Source organism: Abramis brama (assembly GCF_963993115.1).
Source record: "Abramis brama genome assembly, chromosome: 6".
Lineage (NCBI taxonomy): Eukaryota > Metazoa > Chordata > Actinopteri > Cypriniformes > Leuciscidae > Abramis > Abramis brama.
Genome location: NC_139968.1, coordinates 33288784 through 33305815, shown reverse-complemented (window position 1 = coordinate 33305815; position 17032 = coordinate 33288784). Strand labels below are relative to the sequence as shown.

The 17032-nt window shown below is 39.3% G+C and overlaps 1 protein-coding gene across 7 annotated transcripts in view; it reads left to right on the top strand.

Moving 5' to 3' along the window:
* Positions 1–17032, top strand: part of LOC311084750 (SLAM family member 5-like) — a 47726-nt gene that overhangs the window by 11473 nt on the left and 19221 nt on the right. For 2 of the 7 annotated variants that reach the window (XM_084117003.1, XM_084117001.1), the window contains exon 3: positions 2775–2831. The exons of the other annotated variants lie outside the window; for them this stretch is intronic. The gene's annotated coding sequence lies outside the window, so the exon portion shown is untranslated. The remainder of the gene's footprint in view (positions 1–2774; positions 2832–17032) is intronic. 7 annotated transcript variants of the gene reach the window in all.

Sequence of the window (17032 nt, the reverse complement as noted above, 5' to 3'; positions counted from 1 at the left end):
CTGATCGTAAAAGTAAGGGGGGTGGGGTTGCAATTTATATTAAATCAAAATTTCATGCAACTGTTCTTAAATCGGTTTCTCTCCCTAAACAGTTTGAGTTTTTGGCTATCAATCTGGAATATGGAAAGGATTGTCATTTATGTATAGTTGGCTGCTATAGACCACCTGCAGCTATCAGTGATGCTCTCACCTCACTGTCAGCTGTTTTAAGTGACCTGCTTTCTAAAGATCTTGTATTATTGGGTGATTTGAATTGGAATTGGTTGACATCAAACTCAGATCAGTTCAAAGCATATTGTGATTCTGTGAATCTTACTCAACTTATTGATTCACCTACACGACCTAATCATAAGAACCCAAGCAAGTCCACTCTAATAGATATTATACTAACAAATAAACCCCATAAATACACCTATACAGGGTTTTTTCCTGATGATGTCAGTGATCATTGTACTGTAGTTGCTATAAGGATTTAAAATTTTGGAAAACCATCAAATCACTTTCTCCCTCCACGTTATTTAATGATTTTCCTGATCAAATTTTAGTAAAAGATAGTCTTATTACTAATAGGACGGATATGGTAAGCATTTCATTTCTTCAGGTTCTATTTTTAATGAAATTTCAGTGAGTGATATACCTAATCCATCTCCTCTTCTGAGAGAAGATAGCCCTACTTTTAGCTTTTCTCCAATCTTAAGAAGTGAAGTTTTAAAGGCCTTAAAAAACCTGGACATTAAGAAGTCTGCAGGGCCTGATGAAGTTGAGCCATATTTTTTTTTAAAGTAGCAGCTGAGATCATTGCTGGCCCACTAGTTTATATTTTCAATTTATTATTAGAACAGAATGTCGTCCCTGATGTCTGGAAATCTGCTCTGGTTGTACCCCTGTTGAAAGGTGGGGATCCAACCAACTTAAATAATTATAGACTGATTTCTAAGCTATCAGTTATAGCCAAAATTTTAGAATCTATTGTCAGTGAACAGCTAAAGGAATTTTTGGTTAGTAACAGCATTTTGTCTAGGTTTCAGTCTGGTTTCAGAAAGAATCATAGTACGGTAACTGCCACTATGAAAGTTCTAAATGACATTACCTGCGCCCTAGATAATGGAAGATCATGTGTTGCAGTGTTTATTGATTTGACTAAAGCTTTTGATACTGGCAATCATGGTATTCTTCTATCGCGTCTACATAGTATCGGTCTTTCTGAAACTGCATTAGGTTGGATTAGGAACTACTTAAAGAATAGGTGCCAAAGGGTGCAAATTAAGGGGTCTCTTTCTGATAGGCTCAGTATTGAATCTGGTGTGCCACAGGGGTCCATTTTGGGTCCCCTGTTATTTACACTATATATTAACAATCTTGGTGATAACCTATCAGATACAAGTATTCATTTATATGCAGACGACACCATCATTTATTGTTTTGCATCCTCCATTGATAGTTGCATTTCAAAGTTGCAGGAAGCATTTGTAATAGTTCAGCGCAACCTCCTCTCTTTAAAACTAGTTCTGAATGATAAGAAAACAAAATGCATGGTCTTTTCTAGGAAACATAAGCGTGAATCTTCTCCACCACCTCTTTACACTCTGCAGGGTAAATCTGTAGAACTGGTCTTCTCCTACAGATACCTAGGCTTTGTGTTGGAGGAGGACTTACCATTCAAGTTACATGTTAAACAATTGCTATCCAAGTTAAGGTTAAAGCTGGGGTTTTATTTTTGGAATAGTGCCTGCTTTTCACTGTCAGCCAAGAGAAAGTTGGTGGAAGCTACCTTCTTACCTGTCTTGGATTATGGAGATGTTTTTTACAGAAATACCACTAAGGCTCTTTTACAATCATTAGACTCTGTTTATCACTCTGCTCTAAGATTTATAACTCGTACAAATTATTATACTCATCACTGTGCACTGTATGGAATGATTGGTTGGCCTTCACTTCACTTAAGAAGGAACAAGCATTGGCTTATACTTGTGTACAAGGCCATAGTTGGCCAGCTTCCTTTGTATATGATTAGTCTATTAACTGTCAATAGTCAAGGGTATAATCTGTGTTCAAGTAGATATATTATTTTAAATGTTCCCTTAATGAAGACAGAGTTTGGAAAAACTGCTTTTATTTATAGTGCACCAACTGCTTGGAATGAGATTCAAAGATCATTGAAACTTACTGTATTTATTTCAATCAATGAGTTTAAGTTATATCTCAACCAAACCTTCCAAAATTTCTGTACCTGTTCTTAACTTTTAATTTTGTTTTATTGTTGTGAGTGTGAGTGGGTATTTGTGTGTGTGTGTGTGTGTGTTAGTGTATGTGTGTGTTGTGATTATTGTTTTATGTACTTAATTTTATTTTGTTTGTGTTTATTATGTTTACTGTGTGCTGCTACCTTGGCCAGGGCTCACTTGTAAATGAGATATCTATCTCAATGTGATTTTCTTCCCTGGTTAAATAAAGGTATAATAAAAAAAAATAAAAAAAAATGAAATGATTCGAGCTTTGTGACATGGTGCATTATCCTGCTGGAAGTAGCCATCAGAGGATGGGTACATGGTGGTCATAAAGGGATGGACATGGTCAGAAACAATGCTCAGGTAGGCCGTGGCATTTAAACGATGCCCAATTGGCACTAAGGGGCCTAAAGTGTGCCAAGAAAACATCCCCCACACCATTACACCACCACCAGCAGCCTGCACAGTGGTAACAAGGCATGATGGATCCATGTTCTCATTCGGTTTACGCCATATTCTGACTCTACCATCTGAATGTCTCAACAGAAATCGAGACTCATCAGACCAGGCAACATTTTTCCAGTCTTCAACTGTCCAATTTTGGTGAGCTTGTGCAAATTGTAGCCTCTTTTTCCTATTTGTAGTGGAGATGAGTGGTATCCGGTGGGGTCTTCTGCTGTTGTAACCCATCCGCCTCAAGGTTGTGCGTGTTGTGGCTTCACAAATGCTTTGCTGCATACCTCGGTTGTAACGAGTGGTTATTTCAGTCAAAGTTGCTCTTCTATCAGCTTGAATCAGTCGGCCCATTCTCCTCTGACCTCTAGCATCAACAAGGCATTTTCGCCCACAGGACTGCCGCATACTGGACGTTTTTCCCTTTTCATGCCATTCTTTGTAAACCCTAGAAATGGTTGTGCGTGAAAATCCTAGTAACTGAGCAGATTGTGAAATACTCAGACCGTCCCGTCTGGCACCAACATCCATGCCACGCTCAAAATTGCTTAAATCACCTTTCTTTCCCATTCTGACATTCCGTTTGGAGTTCAGGAGATTGTCTTGACCAGGACCACACCCCTAAATGCATTGAAGCAACTGCCATGTGATTGGTTGATTAGATAATCGCATTAATGAGAAATTGAACAGGTGTTCCTAATAATCCTTTAGGTGAGTGTATGTCTAGTGGTGTTTTTAATATGCTTTAAGATAAACCATGTGTAAATTCATAAGTCAACACCATTGAGTATTTTCTCTTTAAAACTGCAGTGAACCAAAGACAGTCTCAAAAAATATGTCACAAACTACCTTGTAACCAATCAGGTCAGCTTGTGATTGTCAACGTGTGGATCTCTGAGCTGCTGTGAGTGAGTGGAGACGGGGCTCATTTGGATATTCATAGAACCGCGTATACTAAATAAGGCAAGGGTGTCCAGTTACATTCAAGCTATTTTAAGGCTCCGGTCCGGATATGAACTGTGATCTGCGTTGCAAGTCCGGATATGAACTGTGATCTGTGTTGCAAGTCCGGATATGAACTGTGATCCAAGTGTTGTTAAACTCATTGCGGTGTTTGTTGTAGCAAATTCAAAGTTCTTTTTGGTTCAGGTCTCAAAGAAGTTTCTCAGGTGAGGTTCCAGGTCAGAAGAATTTACTTTATTGTACAAACAATAAAGGAGAAGCCAGCTGGTCATCTGGACATCTGACGTTATAATATTCATCATTCATTTTTATACCTTTTTCATATCATCAAGTCTCCAATGGGTACCCTCAGACCTATCTTTCTTCTTCAGTTACGCCTGGTGACCTTGGCACAGTTAGACATGTCTTCTCTATTGGTCAAACCTCACACAATAATAATAATAATAATAATAAACTTTATTTTATATAGCGCCTTTAAAAAGCATCTCAAAGCGCTTCACAAAACATAAAACCTACAATAGAACAAACAATGCAAAAATAAAACAATGAAATATATGATAAATAACAATAATATAGCAATTATAAACAGTTATATAAAAGCTACCCTAAACAAATAAGTTTTCAGGGAAGATTTAAAAACACTAAGAGATTCAGCTTGCCTAATCTCCACAGGCAAGGAATTCCAAAGTTTTGGAGCATTCGCCGAAAAGGCCCTATCACCCATGGATTTAAGTCTAGTATTCGGGACAATTAAAAGGCCAGTTTCCGAAGAGCGAAGCTCACGTACTGGTGTGTATGGGGTTAGAAGTTCAGTAATATAAAGAGGTGTCAGACCATGCAAGGCCTTATAAGTAAGCATCAGAATTTTAAAATCAACACGGAATCTGATAGGCAGCCAGTGTAAGGATTCCAGTACAGGAGTAATGTGATCCCCAGTTCTGTTACCCGATAGAATTCGAGCAGCTGCATTCTGTACTAACTGTAATTTGTTAAGGGTAGCTTTTGAGACCCCGGCCAGCAAGGCATTACAGTAATCAATTCTAGAGAATACAAAGATGTTAATTAGCTTTTCTGCCACAGGAAGTGATAACATGGGACGCAATTTGGCTATATTTTTTAGATGAAAAAATGATGTCTTAACAGTACTCTGGACATGAGGAACAAATGTTAGGTTACTATCAAATATTACTCCCAAGTTTTTTAATTTTGTTTGAAATTGAAGTGTAGAACCTTCTAAACTTAAAGTTGGAGACTCAGCCTTAGCTGGTGGGGCGAGCCAACAAGCATTACTTCCGTCTTGTCACTGTTCAGACATAAAAAATTACTAGACATCCATTCTTTTATCTCAGAAATACATAGAGAAAGATAGGACACAGCCACATTAACGTCAGGTTTTGAATGTATATAAACCTGTGTGTCATCTGCATAAAAGTGAAAACTGAGACCAAGTGATCTTAAAAGTTGACCCAGAGGATAAAGGTATATGTTAAAAAGTATAGGACCCAATATAGAACCTTGAGGAACACCAGATTGCACTACACCAATAACAGACCTACAACCACCCATAGCAACAAACTGCTTTCTATCAGAAAAATAGGACTTAAACCAGCTTAGTGCAGTATCAGAAACACCAAAAACAGACTCTAACCGAGCGAGTAAAACATTATGATCAACAGTGTCGAAAGCGGCACTAAGATCAAGAAGAATTAAAATAGAGAGACAGCCAGAATCCGAAGCAATTAGCAAGTCATTAGTGACCCTAACTAATGCGGTTTCAGTGCTGTGGAGTCTCCGGAATCCTGATTGGAGGGGCTCATAAAGATTATTTGCAGCTAGATGGGAACAGTGCTTAATTTGTAAAGTGGGAGGTCCCGGAGCGCAGAGGGGGGGGGGGGGGGGGTGGATCCGGCGACTCAAAACGGGGGTTGGAGGTAACGAAAAAAAATAAAAAAATAATAATAATTACACTGCCTACTAGGGGTGGGAATCTTTTACCATCTCACGATTCGATTCGATTCCGATTCTTGAGGCCACGATTCGATTCAAAATCGATTTTCGATTCAAAAAGATTTTCGATTCAAAACAATTCGATTTTATTCATAATGATTTCTAATCAGGTTTCTGATCATGATCTACTCTCATCTGCTTTGCTATACAGAATGACAAACATAATGACAGACATTAAAGTGTCTTTTTCACATTTATTAAGTTCAATTCTCAGGGAAGTGCCTTTTATCAAAAACATTGAAAAAATGTTTTTACTTGGTACTTTTAAAGCAAAGTATTTATGATGACCCATAACGAACTTACTTCCAATACTTCCTATATTAATTTTATTAATAAAACAAATGGAAGTGATTTGGCAAGTCAACTGTAAGGTTACATTTGCCAGCATATGTCCCAACATTGCTGAGAACCAACAGGAAAATAAATGTGTGCTTGTACTAGCAGCATTCTTGTAGTAAATTAATACAAACTTCAGCATATTCTGAATCTCTAGCATAGTAGCATTTAATAATAGACTTCTAACCAACATCCTCTTGTTATTTCCAATGAGCAATATAATCCTTCAGAGAAAAAAAAAAAAAAAACATTTTGCTGTAGCAAATTCACAAACAGTTTTCGTTCAAAAATATAGAATTATGTACCAGAAGCTATCATAACGTATAATGCTTGTGGACTTATGCATATTCTGAATAATTAGTAACATACAAAGTCGCTCTTGACTTATACACAACTAAATAATAAAGAGTTATGACTTGAAATGTTTGCTGTATACCACAATCAAAAACAGCTTATACAAAGAAAGTGAATGAACATCTGCAGAGAGTAACTTACAGTCAAAATGTAACTTTTTGTGACTGGCATTGCACATTTGGCGCTCAGCCATCATGCGTCCGTTATGTGCGCGTCTCTGTTATGTGCACGCCACAGACTGTCCGCGCACTGCACGTCCGCTTCAGAGTTCCGCCTTTTGCGTTCCGTCAATGTTACGTTATTAGAATTTTTTTTTTTTTTTTTGAAAATCGATTTTTGACATTTGTGAATCGATTCAGAATCGTCCACGTCCCGAATCGCGATTCATCTAAGAATCGATTTTTTCCCCCACCCCTACTGCCTACGTAGCTTCTCTGCAGGGACAGCGCCAGCTGAGTGGGTGCTATAGATAGATCATTGACGGGGAGCTGCGCAAAACTTGGCCACTAAATATTTAATATTCAGTTATGTTAATGATCACAATTAAAGTTTTAATTTTATTAAATTGAACAAGTAGGCTACTTAAATAACATTCAGCATTCAATCAAATATTCTAAAAGATGTAGGCTATTATTAATAATAATGTTTATTTATTTATTTATTTTATTACAGATAGAACAAATAAATTAATAATAATAATAATTAACTGTTATTTCAACAAAATATCTCCTTATTTCGAAATAATATGTGTGCGTGCATCTGTAAATCCGGTGACGCGTGTATTGATTTTTATTAATAAAAACAATAAAGTGTTTTCTCTAAAAGTGTCGACTCAGCTGCAAAGATGAAGTTGACGATCGCCATCTCCGTGTGAACGCACTTATAGAGAGAAATGCACATAAATAGGCCTAATGGATTACATAATCGAGCCTTTTTCCTTTTTCGTTTTGAATTATTTCGTTTAAAGACATTTCAAGCTTTGTGTATTTGATGTATTTGTCATGTCTGTGTGAGGCATACACTGAGTTTCGTGCTGCAGTTCACGTGCAATGCAAGTGAGCGCGCGGGCGCCTCTGTTATATTTGTTTCGTATTCAATAAATAGGCCTACAGGCAAATGGTTGATGAAAATTTGATTAAAATTAAGATACAATTTATACAAAACGAAATTCACTTTAAAGAAAGGCTTTCTAAACAACTTCAACTTCAACGGACAAAATCATGTCTGACCCGCTCCATGTCTCATATTGCGCATCCTATCTTACTCGTTCGTGCTGTTCACTTTTCATAAATCAACATAAATGAAAAAAAAAAAAACATTATAATATTTTAACAAATATGAAACTAAATGCGCTTTTTTAATGGCTACAACGGCATAGTAGGCCTACATACTCTCTATTTGTACACATTTCTGCACATTAATTTAATTCTGAATTTTGCACACACAAGTGAAAGGCATTTGTTCAAATCAAGTTCACGGATAATTGTGCGTTATTAATCATTATGATACTAAAATCCTGACAAATATGCTATGTACAAAAAATCAGATGAGCCCATAATATGAACGCATTTACACATTAAGCATTTTCCTCCCATATATAGAAAACCATTATAAGAACGCTTAATGTGGCAGATTAGAATGTCCCCTTATTATGTCGAAATAACGAGATATAATGTCGATACTAGGCTACTGTGTCCACCGTGGTCTCCTTTTTGATCAGCAGAAACGATTTTTGCTTGTTTGGGATCTGATGGTGTAGCGTCTTTTTGACATTTTTCCCCTGAGTGAAACGATCGAGGCTAACATCAATCTCAACTCGTACAACAAGCGCGCAAGTCATGTGTCACAAACATTGAACACTAAAACAGTAATTTTATTTTATTTCATTTAGGCAATTAATTTTATTGACACGGGAGGTGCCGGATCCAATAAAAAAGGTTCCGGATCCAATGTCGGAGGTGCCGGAACATGTTCCGGCGTGTTCCGGCTCAAATTAAGCCCTGGATGGGAATGCAATTGAGTAGCGACAATTCGCTCCAAAATTTTGGCAAGAAAGGGGAGATTCGAAATTGGACGAAAATTATGTAAATTATCAATGTTTGTGTCTTTTTTTTTAGGTACAGGGGTCAAAGCAGCAATTTTAAAAGGTGCCGGCACCACACCAGTGCACAGAGAATCATTCATAATATTCAGTACAACAGGACATAAGGTAGCAAAACATGATTGGAACAGACAAGTTGGCACAGGATCAATTATGGAAGTGGCAGCTTTCATTTTTGAAACCTCATTACAAAGTGATTGAGAGTCCAATGTTGAAAAATGTGTAAGAAGGGTACCGGAAAATTCAGTAATGATCTTGTGAGGAAGAGATGAAGGCAGAGCAGAGATAATACATTTACGGAGGTTATCAATCTTGGAGCTGAAAAAAGCAAGAAACTTATTACAGAGATGAGTCGAAGCTGGAGCAGTTGAATAACTGTTACATTTGAGTAGATTGTTAATAGAATTAAACAACTGTCTTGGGTTATTCTGATTGTTGTCAATTATCTGTGCAAAATAAGCAGACTTGGCCGATGAAATTTGGAGCTTATATTCAAGTAAATGATCCTTCCAGGCCTGATAAAAGACAGTCAGGCCAGACAACCGCCACCTGCGCTCCATTGAACGACAAGATGCCTTCATAGCACGCATATTCTCATTATACCAGGGAGAGGAACGACCAAAAGAAACCAATCGTGATTTCAAAGGAGCAAATAAGTCCAGGCCAGATGAGAGAACAGAATTTAACATGAGAACTTTGTCCTCCAATGCATCAGATGACGAAAACACACTCAAGGAGGAACCAATAAAGTCAGAGAAATCAGAGGGTTCAATCGATCTCCATTTACGATAGTTAAGAATGTGAGAGGAGATAGTGTTTATGTCAGGCAGTTCCATATTAAAAACAATAGACAGATGATCAGACAGCCCTAAGTCAGAGGTGTACAGCTGTGAGACAAATGAGCCATTTGAAATCACCAAGTCAAGAGTATGGCCTTTATTGTGCGTAGGACAGTCCACGAGCTGGTTCAAATCAAAGCACTCCAATAACGATATAAACTCTTTTGTTGTTGTTGAATCTTTTTTGTCCATATGGATGTTAAAGTCCCCCAAAATTAAAGTTCTCTCAAATTTGAGGCATAGCAAGGACAACAAATCTGCAAATTCAGATAAAAAGTCTTTATTGTTCTTAGGAGGCCTGTAGACTGTAGCTATGGCAGTGGAAGTGGGGGCAGATACACTCAAAACAAGACATTCAAATGAGTTAAACTGTGGGACAGCCACAGGACTCATATTGATTTGGTTATTATATAGTACAATAATACCCCCACCTCTGCCAGAGGAACGCGGGAGATCAAATAAACCATATCCAGCAGGAGTAAGTTCATTAAAAAGAAAACCATCAGACTCTTTGTGCCAGGTTTCCGTTAAACACACAAGATCCAGTTTCCGATCTGTAATAATGTCAGATAGTATCAACGCCTTGTTGTTAAAGGAGAACTCCGGTCAATTTTAACATTGAGCTAATTTTTTTGTACATTTGGAGTGCTGTCAATACAGAGAACAACGACAAAAATTGGTGTTGCCTACACCGAGTTATTCTATTTTTAAAATTTGCACCCTGTTGACTTCAATGGGGCAAGTACTAAACCTGCTTTTAGCCTCTTAACATCCTTGATATTTATACACTATTATATACTTGTAATGACACATCAAGGATGTTAAGAGGCTAAAAGCAGGTTTAGTACTTGCCCCATTGAAGACAACAGGGTGCACATTTTAAAAATAGAATAACTCGGTGTAGGCAACACCGATTTTTGTCGTTGTTCTCTGTATTGACAGCACTCCAAATGTACAAAAAAAATTAGCTCAATGTTAAAATTGACCGGAGTTCTCCTTTAACAGATCGTGTGTTGAAGAGCGCCGAATTCAACAGACGGGGAGTCGATGAAGCCAGGGAAGCCACCTCGCGCTTAGGAAACGACAAGTTGTTGAAATAAATCCCTCTAGGCCTAGACAACAGCATTTGAGATTTGCGGAGAAATGCAGGATAAATAACAGATGATGTAACAGATGATGAGGAAAAACTACGCCTTGAAGAGCGATGTATATAGCGCGTCGGTCGCAGTATTCCAACATGACTGCATAGCGCGTGTGTGTCATTCGCCAAATAAAAGTTACCCTTAAGGTTCGACAGTTGGCGAGCAGTGTACCTTAGGGCCATGTTGGGGAAGTCCACACCAGCCGGGACCTCACAGTTGTGCAAATCCTGAGAGGGACAGCAGAAGAGGCGATTCCAGCGAAAAAACAGTCGACGATAAAAACAGTAATCCAAGGACTGAAGCGTGATTCCACATCATAAAGTCGTAATCCAACGGGTGAAGCGTAATTCCTCTTTACGATTTAATAGGCTTTCTTCGTATACTCCAAAACTCTTAGTAAATGCTCATCAATAACAATAAAATAATAAAAACAAACAAACGGGAGAAAGGAGCGGCAGCCAAGACGTGCCAGCGTACCCTCTCAACCGGAAGTCGGAAGTCTTAGGTTTTGGTGGTCTGATATATAATGGTGCTCTGTTGGTTCAGTATTTTGACACTTTGCATTGCTGATGCAAGCTGGTTATTTTCCATTCTCTCATCCTTTCTCAGACCCATTTTGTCATGCTTGTCATTCATTACATCATACTTAGACATGAATCAAGGAAATTCTCCAACATGTTCAGCCCATAAACTGCTCTCATGCATCCCGACCATGTCACTGAAAGACAATAGCACTGAGTTGAACAGACGACAAAGATGAATGAACAGACCTGAAAGAGCTCTCAATGCTAGCCATAGTCGATCTCCGAATGCAACGTAACAGGGAGGAGACTCCTAAAGCTTAGTTCCATATAAATTCAAATTCAAACTCAGTTCTAAGTTTTTCAAAAAGTTTGAATAAATTTGTCAATAATTGTATCCCTTAAAACTCATATTTTATCACTAAAATGACATTTAAAATGTTTTTTCTTGTTAAAAAAAAAAAAAAAAAAAAAACGTAATGCCTTAAAATAGCTTGAATATAGCTTTACACCCTTGCCTCATTTAGTATAGGCTACGCGGTAGCTATGAATATGCAAATTAGCCCTGCCTCCACTCATTCACACATTTACATTTATGCATTTGGCAGACGCTTTTATCCAAAGCGACATAGCATTTCAAGGTACACATTTACATTCTTATCAGTTCTTGCTTTCCCTGGGAATCAAACCCATGACCTTGACGTTGCACTTGCTCCACTGTTTGAGCTTCAGGAAAGCTATAGAGCTCAAAGATTCTCTCGGCACACTGAGGTAAACGCTGCACAATGGTATCGCTCTTTACAAGGTCGAATACATAACAGTAATTGCTTGACTACAAACAGCTTAAAATTTTGCTAATGTTACACAACATTCGTACTCTGTTCGCCATCTCAGTCTGCCTTCTAACAATCATCAGAAACTCTTTGAAAAACTTAGAACGTCAGAGAAAGGCATATAGTTCTTCATAACATCGTAATATACATCATACAGCCGCTAAATTGCTAAATCCGATTTTTCATATCAACCGCAAAATATACCGGGATAACCTGGCTTCTCTCGAGACTTCCCTGCTAGTTCGCTGTTAATGATATGCTAAAGCACGTTGATCTGATTGGTTACAAGGTAGTTTGTGACGTCAGAAACACTAGTGATTTCAAACTGTGTTTTGAGACTTTGGTTCACTGCTGTTTTAAGGAGAAAATACTCATCAATGGTGTTGACTTATGAATTTGCACATGGTTTGTCTTAAAGGGGTCATATAATGCCATTTTTGTACAAGCTAATATGATTCTTTAGGGTCTAAATTAAAAGTTTGTAAAATTCTCATTAGTATTGTAAGAAAACACTAATTTTACCTGGTCAAAAACAACTCTTTTTTCAGCACGCCGTTTAAGTGCATGTGTCTTTAAATGATAATGAGCTTTGCTCACCCCGCCCCTCTGTTCTGTGCGTACACCGTTTGTAACACAATAACCATACTGCGTTGTTCATTATAAACGTGGGATTATGAATTATATTGAGAACGTCGTACATATAGAAAACATGCCGTAATGTCCCTGAGTGTAAAAATAGCTGCATTCATCATGAAGCATGCTAGCAATTTGCTAAGATTAATATAAAGATTATATAAAGGTTAATAAAACGTTACACTCACTTCAGTTCTTCTGGAGGTGCAGCGGGAACACGAATAGTTGGTACCGATCCTTTTTTCAGGAGCAGCTTCTTAGCAAAACCAGCTTTATATTGATCCTCGTTTGTAAAGCAGTCTGGTGTGAAATGATTCGCGCAAACATGAAAGCATTGACGTTGATCGTGGGGAATATTCCCTTCGAAAACAAAAACAAACTCAGCCACTGCGTCTTCAGCGGTTCGGATTTAGGAACATCAAAATGATGCTGTGTTCATTATTACACCCAAGAACAGAACACCACAATCGCTTAGACGCCATTCTGCTCATAGACAGTGCTCCAGCGTATCAACAATGACCATGCAGACTTTGATTGACAGCTTGCTCACGATCGAGGGTGGGTCTGTGTTGAAACGCTGCTGTCAATCAACAGTCGTTTGATTTGAGACGGGGGAAAACATATAAGAAGATTAAAAAAAAACACTGGATGGATTTTTATCATTTTATGATGGTTGTGTACAGGCACTGCCAACACACATTTCAGTACAATCAACTTTTAAAAGTGCATGTACCATTATATGACCCCTTTAAAGCACATTACAAACATTGTTTTGGCCATTCATTTACATGACACATCGTTTTGGTGGCCTGAAAACACAAACTTTTGAAAACGTGTTTCAAAGTGCAAGTTTTTGAAAACGACACCCTTATCGTCTCCATGTAAACTACAAAAACGCGAATCTGTGAAAACGGTGACTTCATGCACATTTTCTTAAAGGTCCCATTCCATGGATTATTTTTATTATTTAATAATGTTTCCAGGGGTGCCCTTATAATGTTAGTATGTTTTTTAGATCAAAAATTGTTATAATTTAGAAATAAAAGGCATATTTCCTAGCCTGATTTCATTCCCTGGTTTGAACACTCTGTTTGAAGGGGCGTGTCTGCTGTGAGACTTCAGTGTAAACGCCCTCTGCTGTGATTGGCTGACGTGCTTGCATATGAAATATCTGGCATTACATGTGGAACTATCTGGAAAACTTTTACTATTACAGCTATTATACGTTTTTACTATTACAGCTATCTGGATTAACGAATCATGAGAAGTTTAAGTATTTAGAATTATCTATTCCCATCACATAAGGTTGCAGTTATGAGCATTGAGCAGATAACGTTAACAGTCTGTTGATCGCGTGAAAGATCTTATCATTGCAACGCAGTTTCTGCACTCACTAATGATTTCACCAATGCAAACATGAGGTAGGCCTATATAAATACAGTAGGAGATTCGTTGTGCAGTGTAACAGCGTCATTGATTTCATAACGAGTTTTGGCAAGTGTCCAGATAAACTCGCGCTGTGTCACCGACAGCAGCTTGGCCGATTGGAAAGGGATTGTTCTTTGATCGCTTTCTGTATATTAATCACAGTTTAAGTAAGATTATTTTCAACCTACTAAGAGAAACGAACGATGTGAAGAGTGATCGCTACTTCCATATTAAATCACTGCTTACCGCTTGCTGGAATATAGTTGAAATTGCGCCCTTCGTCAGTATGAAACGCTGAGAGAAGCCTGTGTAGCAATACGTGGCCGTCTAGTAGTGACTACGCCACCCCGAATTACCGGGGAAATAATCTAATAAATAGGACACAAGTCCGTTTACTCAGGAGAGGCAAGAGACGTGAGTTCACATTGAAACAGGCAATTTTTATTAAAGAAAGCAATTAAACAAATAACACAATCAATTGTGTCATTTCGTAATCAAAAAGACAACCAAAACAAAAAAAAGAATATGATCACTGCAGGGGCTGAGACCACAGAGAAGCAGGCTAGCTATAGCTGCATATGGCAATCAAACACACTTTGAAGAATCACTCCACTACAAAATAGTGATTAAAAATCACACCACACTTATAACCCCTACTTAGGGTGAAGGCCTGCAGCTAAAACCACCAGCCTGCCTCCAGGAAAACCCAGCTCCTGCAGAATACAGAAAAGAAATAAATATAGAAATGATTAGAGATAAACCAAATCACAATGAGACAAATAATGAAAACAAAAATCAAGTTATGAGATAAATGGTAATCTATAATAAAGACAAAGAAAATAAATATAAACCATTCAAACGGTCACAACACAAAAAAAAAATCACACAATCAGTCCAACCTACACAGATGATGGGACCAGTTTGGTAGGCTAATTATCACTCCATGTAATAAATAAAAGTTATAACAGTGAGGATCATGCGGCTAAGGACTGGTAACAAAACCAGCCACATTCATACAACAAACAAAAAAAACACAAAATTATGAGACCAAATAAAGTAATCCTTCTGGCCCACTTGAACCCGAAAGAACAAATAAATTGCCTGAGCAATAGATAAAGTGGAGTCCAGCAGTAATATTCGGCTTCCACAAAGCAGCAAACGTGGCTCAATGAAGCATGGATTGCTGACAGCAAGTTGTTAAAGTAGCTGCTCAGCCTGGCTTTAACACGGGCAAAAGAGAACTCCTAAACACAAATATTCATTAACTATCTAATTAAAAACAGTTGCAGATTAAAAGAAACGATCGTAAATGTACTCACCCTGATTCAATTTCGGCGCGCGCACACACACAATCACAGGCACACGGAAATCATATGACAGTCATCTGATGTTAGCGAGTCAATAAACAGCTGATACTCCCGACGCAGCTATGAGGAGACGTCACACCAATGGGAGACCGAAGGCACGCCACACTAAAACGCATTGCAGGTCGCTTAAACAAACGAACTACACAAAAAGTTAAAAACTAATATTAGAACTTACCACGATGTAGGTGTCGCCACGAGAACGCGCACAGCCTCGATGGCCGAGTGTCACACTAAACAAATACAGATGAAGGCACAATGAAACATCACTTAATACTAACATCAAAACAACCGGCTGCACGGCTGACACACATACCTCCGCGGTCTCTTGGAATGAATGACAAAGGGGCGGGCTTTCAATGACGTATCCCAGGGAGCATCCAAAGAGTCTATATACACCAAGGGGCAGAACCCTATTGGCCATATATGTAATAAGGGTGACGTGGCAACGAGTCACTCACTTCTCCACATTTTACCCACCCTTTTGTGTCGTCGCCCCGACGATAGACTACAAATCACTACGTATTAGTCCCAAGGCCTAAACAACCTAGAAGTTATGCTGGATATAGACCCTGGAACACACGGGACATCCCTCACACTCTCCACTGATCGAGGAAGATGGTAAAGATTAGGGTGTTGACCAGCAGTAGCTCGTCTCGTCCGTCGTACTGCTCCAACACTATCTCCCTCTCTTTGAACTGGCTGGGGAATAGACACCCCTGCCCGGCTCGAATCAACATCAGGTGCCAACTCACCAGTTACAGAGGGAGCAGACACTATTGGAGGTGGCCCCACCATTTCCGGCGGCGGTGATGCCGATGGCTGGCACCTAGATACGGCTGCTGGTTGTAATGCTACGGTTTGGCCTGACCCAGCCTGCCAATTGTCAGAAACGGCCACCCAAAGGTCTACTTCCTCTACATCCCCCAATGACGACGGCGTCCCTACTAAAGGGCTGTTAGAAGGTACAACTCTTGGAGATTCTCGTTGGATACGAGTCCTCATTGACGAACGATGAACGTACCGGATCTTACTCAGGTCGTCCGTAGGTGCCACAGCATATACAGACCCTCCATCTATAGGAGCTCTCACAATCTGATACACCACTGAGCTCCACAGGTCCTGAATTTTATGACGGCCTCTCACGCTGTGATCCCGGAGATAAATCAGCTGACCCTCCCTCAGTGGTGCATCGCGAGCGTGTTGGTCATGCAGTCTCCTACGTCGCTCAGCAGCAGCCTTCAAACGCCCTCGTGCCCCTTCAAATGCCACGTGCATCCTAGCTTGATGCTCTACCATCCACTCATGAACCCCACCCCCTCCAGATTCCTGGACCCTACCCAACAGGAAATCCACAGGGAGTCTAGGCTCCTGACCAAACATCAGGAGATATGGAGACTCACCTGTACTCTGGTGAGGGGTGGTGTTGTAACAGAACAAGATCTGCGGAAGGCAAGATGCCCAGTCCCGTTTACGGGAGGTCGGCAGAGTGCGAAGAAGGTTATGAAGGGTTCGATTGAACCGTTCACACTGGCCGTTGCCTGCCGGATGATAAGGTGTAGTTCGAGATTTTTCGATCCCATAGAACCTACAGAGTTGTTTCATAAGGGCAGACTCGAAATTCCGGCCCTGGTCGGAGTGAATACGACCTGGAACCCCAAACCTGAAAAACCACTCGGTCACCAAAGCCTGTACTACTGTCTCAGCTCGCTGATCTCTAGTGGGGACAGCCAGAGTAAATTTACTGAACACGTCCGTTAACACCAACACATTCTCATGTCCAGAACTGGAGGGCTCAAGCAGGGTAAAATCGATAGCTAGGATTTCATT